The following is a 14,383-nucleotide window of genomic DNA, read 5'->3' on the forward strand; positions in this document are numbered from 1 at the left end:
TTCAGTGGCCTTTTTGTCATCTACGATATAACGCGTTGAGAATAGTTGTGTAGGCACAGATCTACAATGCATCGTCTTTCTTTTTCGGGTACCCGCGACATGGCCAGTTTCCGAAAGTGCACCGGGGAAATAAAATCCTGCACTATTACAGCGTTTTTGTCGCCGAAGTGCCCCGGCAACCGACAACCGAACAAAATGCAATTCATCATGCAAGTTGATAGAAATGCATTTAATGGAAACACCTCTGGTGTATATCGATTTGGCGAGTCATCCCAGAATATTTAACTCGTGAGTGGCCAGTCACTCACTTGAGCAGCCGTTGGCTGCACCACATCACCATGTTAAGCTAAAATGGAGTAGCATGACCTAAGCCAAAAAAAGAAGGGAGAGGGGGGGGGGGGCGGCTCGGCGGTAGATCCGGCTCACGCCCATGGTCAGTTAAAAAGTAGACTGGCCCGAACATAGCAATCTGGCTTGGGCCGGGCTTGGCTTTTACAAATGTCGAGCCCGTTGGCCGACCACCGGCATGCTGTCGGCAGACGACACCGGGCCGCCCTCATGACCGCCGGTTTAATTATCGTGGCCACGTTCGTCCAACACACAGACCGGCCACTTCCCCACGACGGCAACAGCATCGCTTGTTTAAGGCAAGGGTTCCTGTGCCGTATTCATATTTGGGTTTTACCCACTCAGCCTCGCCACCCCCCTAACCCCTAAAAAAAGAGAAATCAATTCCTCCTTTTCTCCAAATTTATCCGATGCCCCCCTATATGGAGTAACGCAGAGGCCATGTGCCGCTTCGGGACGCATACCGCACAATTATATGCTAGTGAGAATATACATATTACCTATACCGAGGAAGTACTGAAATGAAATACAAGCGAGTAACGACTTAATTACCCGGCAAGACGTAATTTAAGCTAGAAAACAGACATGTAGGTTATAGATTTTCCAGTTCAATTACGCGGTCGGGCAAGGCCTGACTGTCCCAACGTGGGAGCGGCACGCAGCGCGGTGAGTCGCGTACCTCAGGACCTTATTAAAGTTTTGCATCCATTCATCCATACATTCAATTACCTATTCAAAACAGACAGAAAGGGCATTCGCATGCGGCGTGCATCGACTCCAAGGAGAAAAAGAACAAACAACCAAATAAACGACGGCGCCACATGTTTCACTCCACCTAATCAATGTAATCAAATAACTGACCGACGATTCCTATAAATAAGAATTCGACTTCTCACGTCAGGTAGCCGTCAAAGGACCGGCACCGCTTCGGCGATTTTAACCAATCTGTGACAACAAAAATATGATGTAGAAAGATGAAAAGGGGGAGTTAAATTGGAGGACGCTTAAGCTTCGCCTTCAAGAGTGGAACGCGACAGCGTTCCCGTCGACCCGCCAAGGGGTGTAAGACAATGGGCTACGGCGCAGCGACTACGCGCCCCGCATCGGACGCGGTGAGCGTCGAGCAACGCAGCGTTCGGCGCGACAACGAAATGTGCGCCTGAGCAAGCGACGCACGCCTGAGCCTTTGAAACAGCTCGTTTCTAAGGCAACACCGCGTTCACTAGAGGCGCTTTTGTACCGCTTTGAAGCCTCGAACTCGTTGCTCAGTGTCAACCAACACCATCAACTTATTGAGAAGCTTCTAAACGATGATATCTTCGTGGATCGCGTTACGTCGGCGATACACGAACTGCCAATGGCGGACAACGAACTTCTGGGAGCGAAGTGGGAAAGATTTAAGCAGGCAATGAAAATGATGGCAATTGAACGATCGTGCGCTATAAAGCAAAAGCAAAGGCTGCAGGAAAACACGCTGAGAGATGACCTAAAGTTTTTGATAATGCAAGAAGGAAAGCAGCCAGGCACTCGCACCGAAGAAATGCGCACCGTCAAGCAGAAACTAGAGGCAATAGATACGGAGCGATATCGAGGAGCGATCGTGAGGGCGAGGGCACAGCGGCTGATAGCGGGCGAAATGCCCACAAAACGTGCTTTCGGCTTGGAAAAAAGGCACGCCCGCAAGAATGACATACCAAAAATAGAGTGGAACGGTGTAATCTTCGTAGACAAAGGAAATATAGAAAGGGCCTTTTATGAATACTACAGCGGGCTCTTTGGTTACACCAAAGTAAGAACCGAAGACTTCAAGACCCGTTTCCTCTCTTTAATGCCGCGGCTTAGTGATGATACGAAAGAGCGGCTAGAACTGCCCATTTCAACAGAAGAAGTGCGGAAAGCCATAGAAGACCTCAACCCGGGAAAGTCCCCAGGACCAGACGGGCTAGTAGCACCGCTTTATAAGGCATTCAAAGATGATTTAGCACCGGTTTTGGCTACACTGTTTAATGAGGCTTATGACAAGGATATGCTTCCTCCTTCATTTTTAACATCCCATACAATTTTAATACCAAAAAGCGAAGATGAAGCTAGACTGCGACAGGTTACCGCTTACCGACCCATATCCCTGACTAATGTAGACTACAAGATCTTCATGAAAATTCTGGCTAAAAGACTCCAAGCCGTGATGCAAGAATTAGTGGGACCACATCAGACCTGTGGTATCAAAGGTCGCACCATATATACCAACATACACACAGCCCGGTCCGTGCTCGAGTGTTGCGACGCTTTGCATGAAAGCATCGCAATGCTCCAGCTCGATCTAGAGAAAGCCTTCGACAGGGTGCCGCATGACCTCTTGTTCTCTGTTTTAGAGCACGTTAATGTCGGATCAGTCATCCGCCAAGGCGTAGCCATGGCGTACAGAGGATGCACGACGCGGTTGTTAGTAAATAAGGGGGTGGGAGCGCGCATCCAAGTGCAACGCTCTGTGCGTCAGGGTTGCCCCCTGTCACCATTGCTTTTTTGTTTGTATATTGAACCTTTTTGTTTGAGCGTTATTGAAAGCAACAGCGTTCATGGTTTTCGTTTGCATGCGGCGGAGGTCCTCATTCTCGCGTATGCTGATGACATTGCCGTATTCTGTGCTGACTACGAAAGCGTTCGTGTTGTGGTTCAAATTGTGAAAGACTTTTGTTCTGTGAGCGGGAGTGCTGTGAACTGGGCTAAGTGTTTGGGGTTCTGGCACGGCGACTGGCCCTTAACCCCAACGAATTTCGCAAACATGACTTGGACAGCAACCCCAGTAAAATATTTAGGAGTGCCGCTGGAGAATTATCGCGACAGTGAGCCATATTGGAAATGCCAAGTTGCTGAAATGCGTGAGAAGGCCGACAGGCTCAAAGGCTTCAGCTGGTCTATTTTCGCGCGTGCCACAATTTGTAACCTTTTTTTTGTAACCAAGCTGTGGTATGTCTTGCAAGCAATTCATTGTTCTCGCGTCAATGTGCAGAAGCTGCACCGTGTATTTGCGGTTTTTGTGTGGGGAAGCACTTGGGAGCGGACACGACGCACCAATCTGTTTCACCGCGTCCGTTCTGGAGGACTAGGTTTGGCCCATCTATATCTACGCCAGTTGGTTAACCTATTTATGTTTTTTCGTGACACGAATGACCCCTTTTTGCGAACTGTGTGTCAGGTTAGGTTGGGCAGGGTTTTGCCAAATTTGGTTGTTAGTTCGGGGAGTATGCAAGGGAGCATTTTTGGCTTCCTTAAAGAGGTGTACATGGCATGTCGCGTCTTGCAAGTGCGATTTTCGTTTGAATATTTGTCAGTGGTGTCGCGAAAGAAACTTTATAAGGACCTGTGTGAGGTCTTTCTTCCGGTACCGTTGTACAGGTCGTTGTACTGTGCAGGTCCATGGCAGTCAGTTCTAAAACGTGTGAAAAGAATGACTGTACCAGGCGGAGTTAAAAGTTTCTTCTTTAAGCTCCATACGAACACTCTTGAAGTCAAGACGTATTTGGAAGCGAAGGGTTTCTTTGTGCCTTGGGGAAATCATTGTTTCATATGCCGGAAGCCGGAAACTATCGAACATGTTTTCTTAGATTGTTGGGAAGCCCTTTTCTTTTGGGACATTCTCCAACGCACAATTAAAAAAGACTTACCGGTGGATGCTTTCGGAATTAGATTTCTGCCCGTCGAGAGTGAAGACGGGGTTCCTTTTGACATGATTATGATATTGGGCCTGTACAGTATTTGGCGATCCAGGATGGCGGTCAGCCACGCAGACATTGATGCCAGGCCGATAAGACAGTATTTTTGTGAATCTGTTAGCAGAGCTATTGAAGGATACAAGATACAAGACCCAGTGCCTGAGTGGCTTCGAAGAATGGAAGCTTTGCTACACATGCGTGAATTTTAATCTCATCACGTAACCCCAAGTGAGGGTGACGTATTTTTAGCATACGTGTTGTGTTCTTCGCGCGGACTGATTTTGTAAACTGACGTGGTGAAGTCGGCAATAAAGAAAAAAAAAAAACTCGTTGCTCAGTGGTAACGTCTCCGTCTCACACTCCGGAGACCCTGGTTCGATTCCCACGCAGCCCATCTTGGAAGTTGCTTTTTATTTATGAAGTGCCTGCTGTGATTTATCGCTCACGGCCAACGCCGCGGACGCCGACACCGACACCGACGAAACCGGCTTTTCTGCGACACGAGCTCCTTAACGCTATCGCGTTAAAACTGCCGTCAAATCAGTTGCTATGCAGGGGAGAGCCCTTTCCAACATCGCGTAAAGCGCTCTATGCACCCCTACCAGCGACATTAACGCGTCAATAAGAAAGTCGCGAAGTAGCGGATGTCACTTCTTAGTTGCTGTCGAAGTAATATTATTGCCCTCCTTAATGGTAAAATCGATGGCAAACATGATGATGCATGATTGAACAATCGTTCTCTAACATTCTGTGAAATTTATTGGGGGTTTCGGTCGCTTTTTTAGGTCAATTAAGCAAATTCGTTCTAGCATCAAGACATGCGCGAAATGGCGCGTTAGGCTCATCACATGATGACTCCGACGAAGAAGAGCGCGCCTAACAGGTTTTTCGGTATGCACTACACCAAGTACTGTGAGAGTAAAATAAAATGGCACCAGCCTAATAAAGCGCGCGAAGAAATGACTGTATTTTGACCCTCATCACTTATTAAAAACATGCTAAGTGATTTATGTGGTGATAAGCTTGTTTCTGTTAATGTATATTGATTAAGCAGGCTGTTCACAAGCTGTAGACCGAGCCAGCTGGAAAATGCTCCAGTAAGTGAAGTGCGCATTCCCGCCACGCCGCCTCGGTCGCTCAGTCACCTGGGTCTAGCGAAGCGTACTTTACAGCAAAGCCAGAGCGGCGCGCTCCAGCGCTGTAGCCTCCCCGAAGTCCGTGTGCGCCTGCGCCGCTTCGCTTCGATGCGCCGCCGCTCCGGACGCACTGGCGCCCCGCGGAGCGCGGCCACGGTGAGCCGTGTTCACCCCCCTAAAGTGGACGAGCCTGTACATGGATACGGTTTTATCAATGTTTATTGTCATTTGCCAATCTACGCACCATTGAGCTATTTTATTCAAGGTGTTATTTAATTTCACCTGGTCATCGCGGTGTCGTACTTCATTATAGAGCATGCAGTCATCAGCAAAGAGCCTGAGTTTCACGTCAGCATAGTAAGTTATGTCATATATAAATATTAAAAACAAAACTGGAGCTAATACAGATCCCTGCGCAACGCCTGATAACACTGGAGCAAGGTCGGAGGAGTGAGAGCCGTACTGTACAAATTGGTAGCGGTCAGTTAAATAATTAGTAATCCATTGGTAAATTGGGCCATCACCTAATATGTAATTAAGTTTTAGGAGTAGTTTAGTGTGCGAGACGCGGTCAAAAGCCTTCGAGAAGTCGAGAAAAATGACGTCAGTTTGAATGCGCTCGTTAATGCCGAGGGCCAGGTCATGCAGTGTTTCGACAAGCTGTGTAACAGTGGATAATCCAGATCTAAAGCCATGCTAATTCATGTGGAGGATATTGCTTGACTCAATGAAACTTATTAAACATTTTAATACAATGTGCTCTAGAATTTTGCTGCAAGTGCAAGTGATAGAAATAGGCCGGTAATTAGAAGGAGACGCTGCATTGCCCGATTTGAGTACGGGAAATATTTTTGCAATTTTCCATTCAGTAGCAAGGCAACAGTCTTTCAAAGATTTGGAATATATGAGATAAAGGTATTTGCTGACTGGCTCCGCGTACCGTTTCAAAAAGCTGTTGGGAATTGCGTCTGTACCGCTACTTTTCTTTTCATTTATGCCTAATAGGAGTGAAAGAATACCTGCCTCCGATAAAGTAGGCGTGTCTAGCAACCAATTATCCCGATTGTAAAAGGAAGGATTCATTTTCGCAGTACCATTATCAGTTGTAAAAACCGAACAAAAATAGTCGTTAAAATCATGAGCTCTAGCCTGATCTAGCGCATCTGGTGGAGCTGAATTAGTCCGCTTTGCATTCATATACTGCCAGAATTTGTGAGGCGCGTTCTTTATGAACTCGTGCAATGTAGAGGCACAGAATTTCTGTTTAGCGTTGCGTACTTGTTCCTTAAGTAATCTAGTAAGGGAATTTACTTGGGAGCGGTAGCCTGCAACCTTCCATTGCTTACTAGTTTTCCGTAACCTCTTGATTTTGCGTTTCGTATGAATTATTTCACGCGTGATCCACGGATTGCGTTTGCGAGTTGATTTGTACACCGTTGGGACAAAATTACGCATACAATGCATGACATGAAACTTAAATTTTAACCAAACCGCATCGATACTATAACGTTCATCGGTAAAAAAATCATGAAATTCAGGGTACTCGTGTGCAAGGTACGTCATTATAGCGTCATCATTGGCTTTGTTAAAAGCGGGTATTTGCTTTAATTGGCCACGTAATGTAGGTGGGCTAGTGAATGGCAATGAGCATAAGACGATTTTGTGGTCGGATAGTCCATCAAGTATGTCTACTCGCGACTCATTTAAAAGTAGAGTGTTACTGACAAATACAAGGTCCAAGATTGAGGATGACGTTCCCTTTACACGAGTTGGGGCGGCAACAAGCTGATCAAGGTTAAAGCCAAGCATAATGTCCAGTAGTATGCTTTGAGCTTTTGTTTCAGGGTCAAGGAAACACCACTCAATCTCGGGAAGGTTAAAATCACCTGCGAGTACAATGGAGCCCCCGTGCACGTGCGATTGCATATAGTCAAGTAAAGATTCAAGGCACACGCTTTCAGCATTCGGGGGCCTGTAGAACACGCCCACTTTAGCGATCATGTCTTGAAGATGCACGTTGCACCACAGAGCTTCATTATCTTTTACGTCGGGCATAGTAGAAAAGTGGTTCCTTCCGTAAAAAGAAGCGCGACTCCCCCACCACGCGATTCCCTGTCTTTGCGCACTATCGCATATCCGGGAGGTGCAACTTCCTTATCGGAAATACCGGAATGCAGCCATGTTTCTGTGATATTGACAATATCAGGTGCATGTGCCAGGAGTATTGTTTATAGCTGATCTACTTTATTAACGAGACTGCGAGCATTTATGCTGATTATTGTTGCTGACTTCGGCTTCTCATGATACGTGGCTCGCTTGGTAGATCTTTTTTCATTGCCTTTTGCTTGGCGTTTTTTGTTACTGCTACCATGTTATTGCCGTTTTCGTCCCAAGAAAAGACCCTTCCCTCTACTTTAACCTTATATACACAAGGCGAACTTTTTCCTGTCGATCACGATTTTCTTTCGTGTGAGCCCACAGCTTTCTTCTAATTTCTCGGATAGGCTGAGAAAAATCCTCACCGACGGAAATTGTGGAACCTTTCAATTTTGAGCAGTTTTTCATAATGTTGATTTTATCTTGGTAATCAACAAGCTTCATTATGATAGGCTTGGTTTTTTGCTCATCGCCCTTCTTTGGCCCACCAAGCCGGTGAATGCGTTCGACTCCCGATATCGTTACGCCAAGTACATCCTCGAAAATTTCCTTAACTACAGTTGTTTCGAGTACTTGAGTCGACTCGTTTTCTCGTTCCTCGACACCATATACGATCAGATTAGAACGACGGCTTCTATTTTCGAGGGCATCTAGTTTTTTGGCCATAATTTCCACACTACATTCGAGTTCAGCTACTCTGTTGACATAGTCAGTCACTTTAGTCTGAAGGCTAGCAATTTTCTCTAGCTTTTTATCAAGCGCATTGAGTTTGTCATTCGTTTCTGCTCGGCCATTTTTTATTTCACCCGCGATAAGCTTCAATTGAGCGGCCAGCTCTTCAAGTGTGGGTCCCGGATTGGACTCTACATCGCCACCGAGAAGCAGCATATATATATATATATATATATATATGTGCGTACACAGGGTGTTTCAGCGCAAGTTTTCAAATTTTTTTAAAGGTGGCGGACACTACTTGCCCAAAACATTGGAGCTCAAGATCGGCTAGTTAACCGAGAATTCACTAATTAACTTTTGAGCTAATTATCTTGTGACCCGTATTGCAATTTAGAAATCCTAGCAGGGGACATCACAAGGCCGATCCACTTGGAACGAATTCTCAGGACGACACCAGTTTGGAGATATAAATTCCCAAACTTTGCGGAGAAATGCAGTGGCGTTCCAGTTACTTGTATTCGTAAGTGCATAAAACCACGTTTTTTTTTAAATAATACGTGTTAACAAACTAACTATTATCTTCAATGGCTCATTCCCTAGTAAGCACTTATGCCCCCGAAAACAAGCAAAAAATGCAGTGTCTCATATTGCGTAAGGCAGAGGCTACAAGTGCTCAGGAAGGTGAAGCGAAGAGTGTTTACATTCTTTCTAATCACGAACCAAACCTACAGAATAGCGTGTCTAAAAATGTCATCATCAATGGCTCATACGAACGGAAGTAGTGGCTCATAGCCTCGTAAGCAAGCAAAAAATTTTCCATAGCCCCATAAATGTTTATAACCCCATAAGATTCAAGTCATTTGTGAACAGCACATGACACTCACTAGTAGGAGGCGCTGCCATATAGTCAAAGGACAACATTCAGGTACGTTTGCCCTCTTGACTCCCAAGAGGACACTATCAGTGACTGTAGGGATGTATGTCTGTGCCGTAGAGAGGTTTGATAGAAATGGGATATCCAATGTACATATATCTCCAGGCACGCCCAACTTTGACGTCCAGACGTTCATGGTGACGCACTTGGCATGGGTTAGCCGTGATGACACTACCCCTGTGATCATCGTAGGAAGCTTCTATGTTGATATTTGAAAACCAGAGAAGAAATTATTCACATAGTTGGTGCTAGGAAAGTTTGGTTTGAAATGAACACCAATACATGTCACGCAACCCAACAACGGACGTATATAGATTTAACTTTGACCAAGATTCTAAGGTAATAAGCGAACCAATCAGCCCATATCAAAGCATTAACAAAGCTATCGTTAAAGCCATTACAGAATGATGAAAATAAATATATTTACCCTTGTCCAATTCTGTGTGATATTCTATAGCTTCGCACGTCATTCACTTTCACAGAATAAAATAGCTTCCAAATTTTTTCATCTACTTTCATTTCCACTAAGTTTTGATTTTTTAATCAAATTATAAGTACAGCTAATTTTCCTTATGCTGTCATAAGTGTGTGCTTGTTGGCTTCTTGTGATATCACTAATAAAAATGAGGTCCCCTTGGTTTTCTTTGTTCTCGTTCATACACACACACACACACACACACACACACACACACACATATATATATATATATATATATTGCTGTTTTGTTCCGGTTAGTGATGTAAATAATCATGGGATTACATTTGAGTCATGAGAAGACAGGAGGGGGAAATCAGTCATTTTTCTAGCTACCTTCAATTGTGAGAACTGAAACCGAAAAGTAACCTACATATGGCCAACTCTTTCTTTTACCAAGTATTTTTCATTCACAAGGCCTCATACACCGTGATTATAGGAATTCTCTTTTTTTTATTCGTAGGAAGACTGAACTCGACGAGTCGTCGGATATCCGTGGCGCCCGTCCAGATACCGTTGCAAACGGAAGTTCGTCGGCGGGAGCAATCTTCCTGTCTCAGAACGGCGGCCCCAGGCATCCGGCAGAGGACAGAATTATCGAAGCACAGAGGATGCACACGGGAACACAGACAAAAAAAAACAACTTAGCAGGTGCTACCTTAGCATGAGGAGCTAGGATGTAACTTATCTCCTGCAGTAGGCCAATAAGGAAAATATAAACAGAAAGGAGTGCCCACAGAACCCGCACTCAGAACAAATTTTGTAAAGAATAAGCGAAGAATAAATTGAAGAACTACTGCGCTTTGTTATTCTCAGCGTTGCTATTAGACAATAGTTTTCTGGGCGCGCCCCAAGACACACAGGGCACAGCGCACTTTTGTATACCTGCTTACGCTTTGCCGTGTCACAAAAACGCTCAAAGCTTGCGCATGATGCACAAGTGTAGAATATTATAAAGATGACTATAATGTGATGGTGTACTTCATCCTAAAGTGGCGTTTTGGCTGCGGGTTCATAATCGAGATCCTAAAAAGAGCTCTGTTTTAGGGGCTATGTGGTTACATTCAAGAAAACAATCTTAAAGTGGAAAAGATATATGAAACACAACGGTCGCCCAGCTAATGAATGAAACGAACTAAATAAAAAAGACAACGTTCGTCGGAGAACCAGTAACAAAAGTAAAGCCAGAAAGGCTATTAGAGCATTTAGGACTCCTCTGATTATCGTTGCCACATTGGGGAACGTTGTTGAAGATGTGAAATAATTTTTTAATGTTATGTTTGTTTTGCGAACTTTCGTTTGCCAACTACTCCGCGATCATACCTGTCGTCGTTCTCTTCGTAGGATGTCTCTGCGAAAAGAAGATTACACTGTTTCTGTTTCTTTTTACTGTGTTCCAGCGTTGTTGCGGTACTTGAATTTCCAAAGCGTAAATGTACCTTGTTGTAGCTATACGTGATCTAGAGTGTAACGAGATAAAGACGAATGTATCGACGGTCTATTTACACCGTTCATCTTCACGGCTTGGTGCCCATGCTACGCGAGTAGCCAACTCTGGGCCTACAGTATTGCCCTCTACATCGGATGTAGCACATTATAGTCATGTTGGGCTGAAGGTTTTGCGACACTGTTGCACAACCTAGTGTTTTACAGAAAAATTCTTTGGACAATTTACAATCAACATAGCCCCATTTTCAGTTAGCTGTCATTGTCGCAATTCTTGCCTCGCGCATTCAGCATTCATTCGTACCGTTGTTCACGGTGTATTGAGTCTTGACAAGCTTCTACGTTCGCTAGGAGTTGTTTGTGTCCTGAGTATTTGAAGGACTGCTCGATTTGAGAAATAATTCGGATTGAGAGAGTTTTTAGCAGGCTACGTAGTCCATCCTGTGAAAATATATGTAGAAATCATCAGTGCGGTAATTCTATACGTCCGTATTCAGGAATGAACGTTCAGGAGCGTCCAATTCTGTCCCAGAATACCGCGGAAACTTATTTGGACAACACAGACGGAACGAAGACGGCCGTTTGTTTCCGATAAGCTTTCTTTATTTCACTCGTGTTTTCAAAATATGCGAAGGCTGAATATTGAGGAAGTACGAGCAAAATAGTTCTACTTAGAACCATCATCCAAGGCTTTCCGTTGTGCGATTTTTAGTGCTAGTAAGCCGAGCAATCTGATGAGTAAGAGAGGATGGTGGGGGGCGTTTTCGTCAACCTCTTGCTGTGGCTACTGTGTATAGTGGGCTTGCCCGGGGGACTGGAAAAGACAGATGGTGAACATCCTTGCCCTCCATAACCTCGTGCTTGATACAAAGTGTGAAGAATGGATTCATACATGGGAGTGGCTCATTTGTTGTCTCGTAGCAACTGTTAGCAATACAATACGCAATAATTAATTTATTTAAGTGCATCGGCCTCGCGATCTCAAAGGCTACAATTATTAAATTGCAAAATATGCCGTAATGTAATTATTTGACAGTTAATTAGTAGATTTACCTAATTCTTGGAATATATATTTCGGTATCTCGTACAAGTAATGTCCGCCTCTCAGAATAATCGTCATCAGCCTGTTTCATGTCCACTGCAGGACGGAGGCTTCTCTTTACGATCTCCAATTACCCCTGTGCGGCGCCAACCGATTCCAACCTATCAGAATAATCCTGCTTAAAGACTTGAACTATGCTTTCTGCGATAGGCTATTGCCAAAAAAAATTCCGCAAACTTCAAAATGATCACCCCCTGTATGAACCCTAATTTATTATATCTGTATTGTGTGATTTACCATTTTGCGCTAGCTCTTTCTTGCTTTTATGTACTCTTCCTAGCACCTGGACTTTTTCTTTAGATTGAGGCATTTACACGCGTGAAGTATTTTGTTTTGCAGAGAAGCTATTAAAGCTTCTAGCAGCACTGAAAAACCATTATATGTCGGTTCACGCACACTTTACGACCTTCACGACCAGCGACCCCACTACGGAAGTTTTGCTCGGGTGCCCTCCTGCTACAGTGGACACCCTATCGACGTGTGCGCCTTTCTGAGACGCTCCTTCTTGCTACATGAGCCCATACCGCTTCTTTCGACAGCTGACTAACATGGCGTACGAGATTTCGTCCGCCAGTCCCACTGCATCTTCTGTTCCGTTGTCCAGCGACGTCGTCTACATTTCGAGACTCGCTAATTACTACGCTTCCTCTGCTGTGGGTCTTAAGTCGCGCTGGGCTGGCGCTTTTGAAGCAGGAGTTCGTGCTACGTGCTATTCGAAGAAGATGATGTCGACCCTTCGATTTAGTGGGATGTAACCATAATCGGCCTCCTTGATGAGATGATGACGACGACGTGCCTTGTTTGATGCTGGCTCGCTTTCATGCAAATCTTCAGATTTTTGCACCCAAATTATTCTTGGAACCTGCAATGGTGTCCTAACGGGAAATTCGAAGTTTCATTTACTAGGCTGCGTTGCCGTATTCCAACACCTCATTTTCACTTGCACAGATGTGGTCTGGCGGTATCCCCTCTATGCTACCTCTGCAATGAACCGGAATCTATAAATCATTTTTAGTATCATGTCGGCGGTTTTCTACTCATCGAAAACTATGTCTTGAAACTCCACTTCAATATTTAGGATTACCTTTAAGGAGTACTGTTATACTCTCCCTTGGAGCAACAGTTCTCGGATATAGCCACAGGAACGTTTGCCTAGCCCTTTGTAATTTTCGATGTGGCACAAAAAGAATGCCTTGTTAATAGCTTTTAGTTTCAAGAATTGATTTTTTCCTACTTCAGTTTAGAAAATTCAAAAAGTAAAAGCACAAATTCACAGTTTTAATCTTACTATTATTATTCATAATTTACCTTACTCAAGTTTAAGCATATCCTTTTTTATTGCTTTTCTTTCTTTTAACATTCCTATCAACGCAAGACTGGTTTATTTTCCTTTTTGTTTCGTGTGCTGTTTATTCATTAAACAATTTATTTTATTTTATTTATTGACTCATATTACCACCCGATTCGTGGCCTATCCCCCGCAGTAGGTTTGTGCCATTAGTTAAGGCTTCATCATCATCATCACCATGTTGGCCAGTGCTTGCTATCTCTTGTAGCTACATATTATAAATAGTTTACCTACTGTTCTTTCGCGTAACAATATATTCACGATTGTCTCCACTAGTAAATACCTTAACAAGTTCATCTATCAATCAGTGGTAAATAAAAGAAGACCCATTGTCATAAAACTTACTACAAAAGTTTATTAAATCAGTGCACGCATACGGCCAGACACAACCAAAAGAAACAGCCATAAATAATCGAAAAATGCAGTCCCAATTGACCAATACAGATAACAAGGATATCTCACACTTATTCAGCAGTCGCCTTACACGAACAGCATATAACTTTCAGAAGAATCAATGCTTCGTAAGGCAACGCGTCGCAGTATTTACTCATATGAAATATTGGATTGCTTTTACGACGTCTCTTTCATACCACTAAAACACCTACAGTAATCAAAACATGTGTTGGATGGCGCACTGATGCACATTTCTACATTTGCGATTAAATATTGTACAATATACACCAATCAATACTGGATAAAAAGTGCATGATTCAAACAATTTTGGGAACAATGCGGAGCGTCTAACAAATCAGCGTAAATAATGGAAAATCTAACGATATGAAAGTGGTTCTCAAAAAAAGGCTTTCATTGGAAGATGACTTGAAGTTAACAGTGGAATTATCTGAAAGCTGCAATTACTATTTGTTAGGAAAGTGCTCACATTGACAAAGAAATGCTGTTGCAATAAATGTAAAAATCTGTCAAATTTTTTCCCACAGAATTGTGTCAACCTTCCGTGTGACCTGCATACATTTATTTCTGCTGCAAACAAAAAAGCGCTCAACCCCCCCCCCCCCCCATTTCGATTATGACATTACCTATTACAAAAA

The 14,383-nt window shown here is 43.9% G+C and overlaps 1 long non-coding RNA gene across 1 annotated transcript in view; it reads left to right on the forward strand.

The window, feature by feature from the left end:
- Positions 1-10,227, forward strand: part of LOC142574240 (uncharacterized) — a 77,459-nt gene extending 67,232 nt beyond the window's left edge. Inside the window, exon 3 of the long non-coding RNA XR_012826466.1 lies at positions 9,902-10,227. This is a non-coding gene — a long non-coding RNA (uncharacterized LOC142574240). The remainder of the gene's footprint in view (positions 1-9,901) is intronic.
- Positions 10,228-14,383: the final 4,156 nt, after the last annotated feature.

Source organism: Dermacentor variabilis, chromosome 3 (assembly GCF_050947875.1).
Source record: "Dermacentor variabilis isolate Ectoservices chromosome 3, ASM5094787v1, whole genome shotgun sequence".
Lineage (NCBI taxonomy): Eukaryota > Metazoa > Arthropoda > Arachnida > Ixodida > Ixodidae > Dermacentor > Dermacentor variabilis.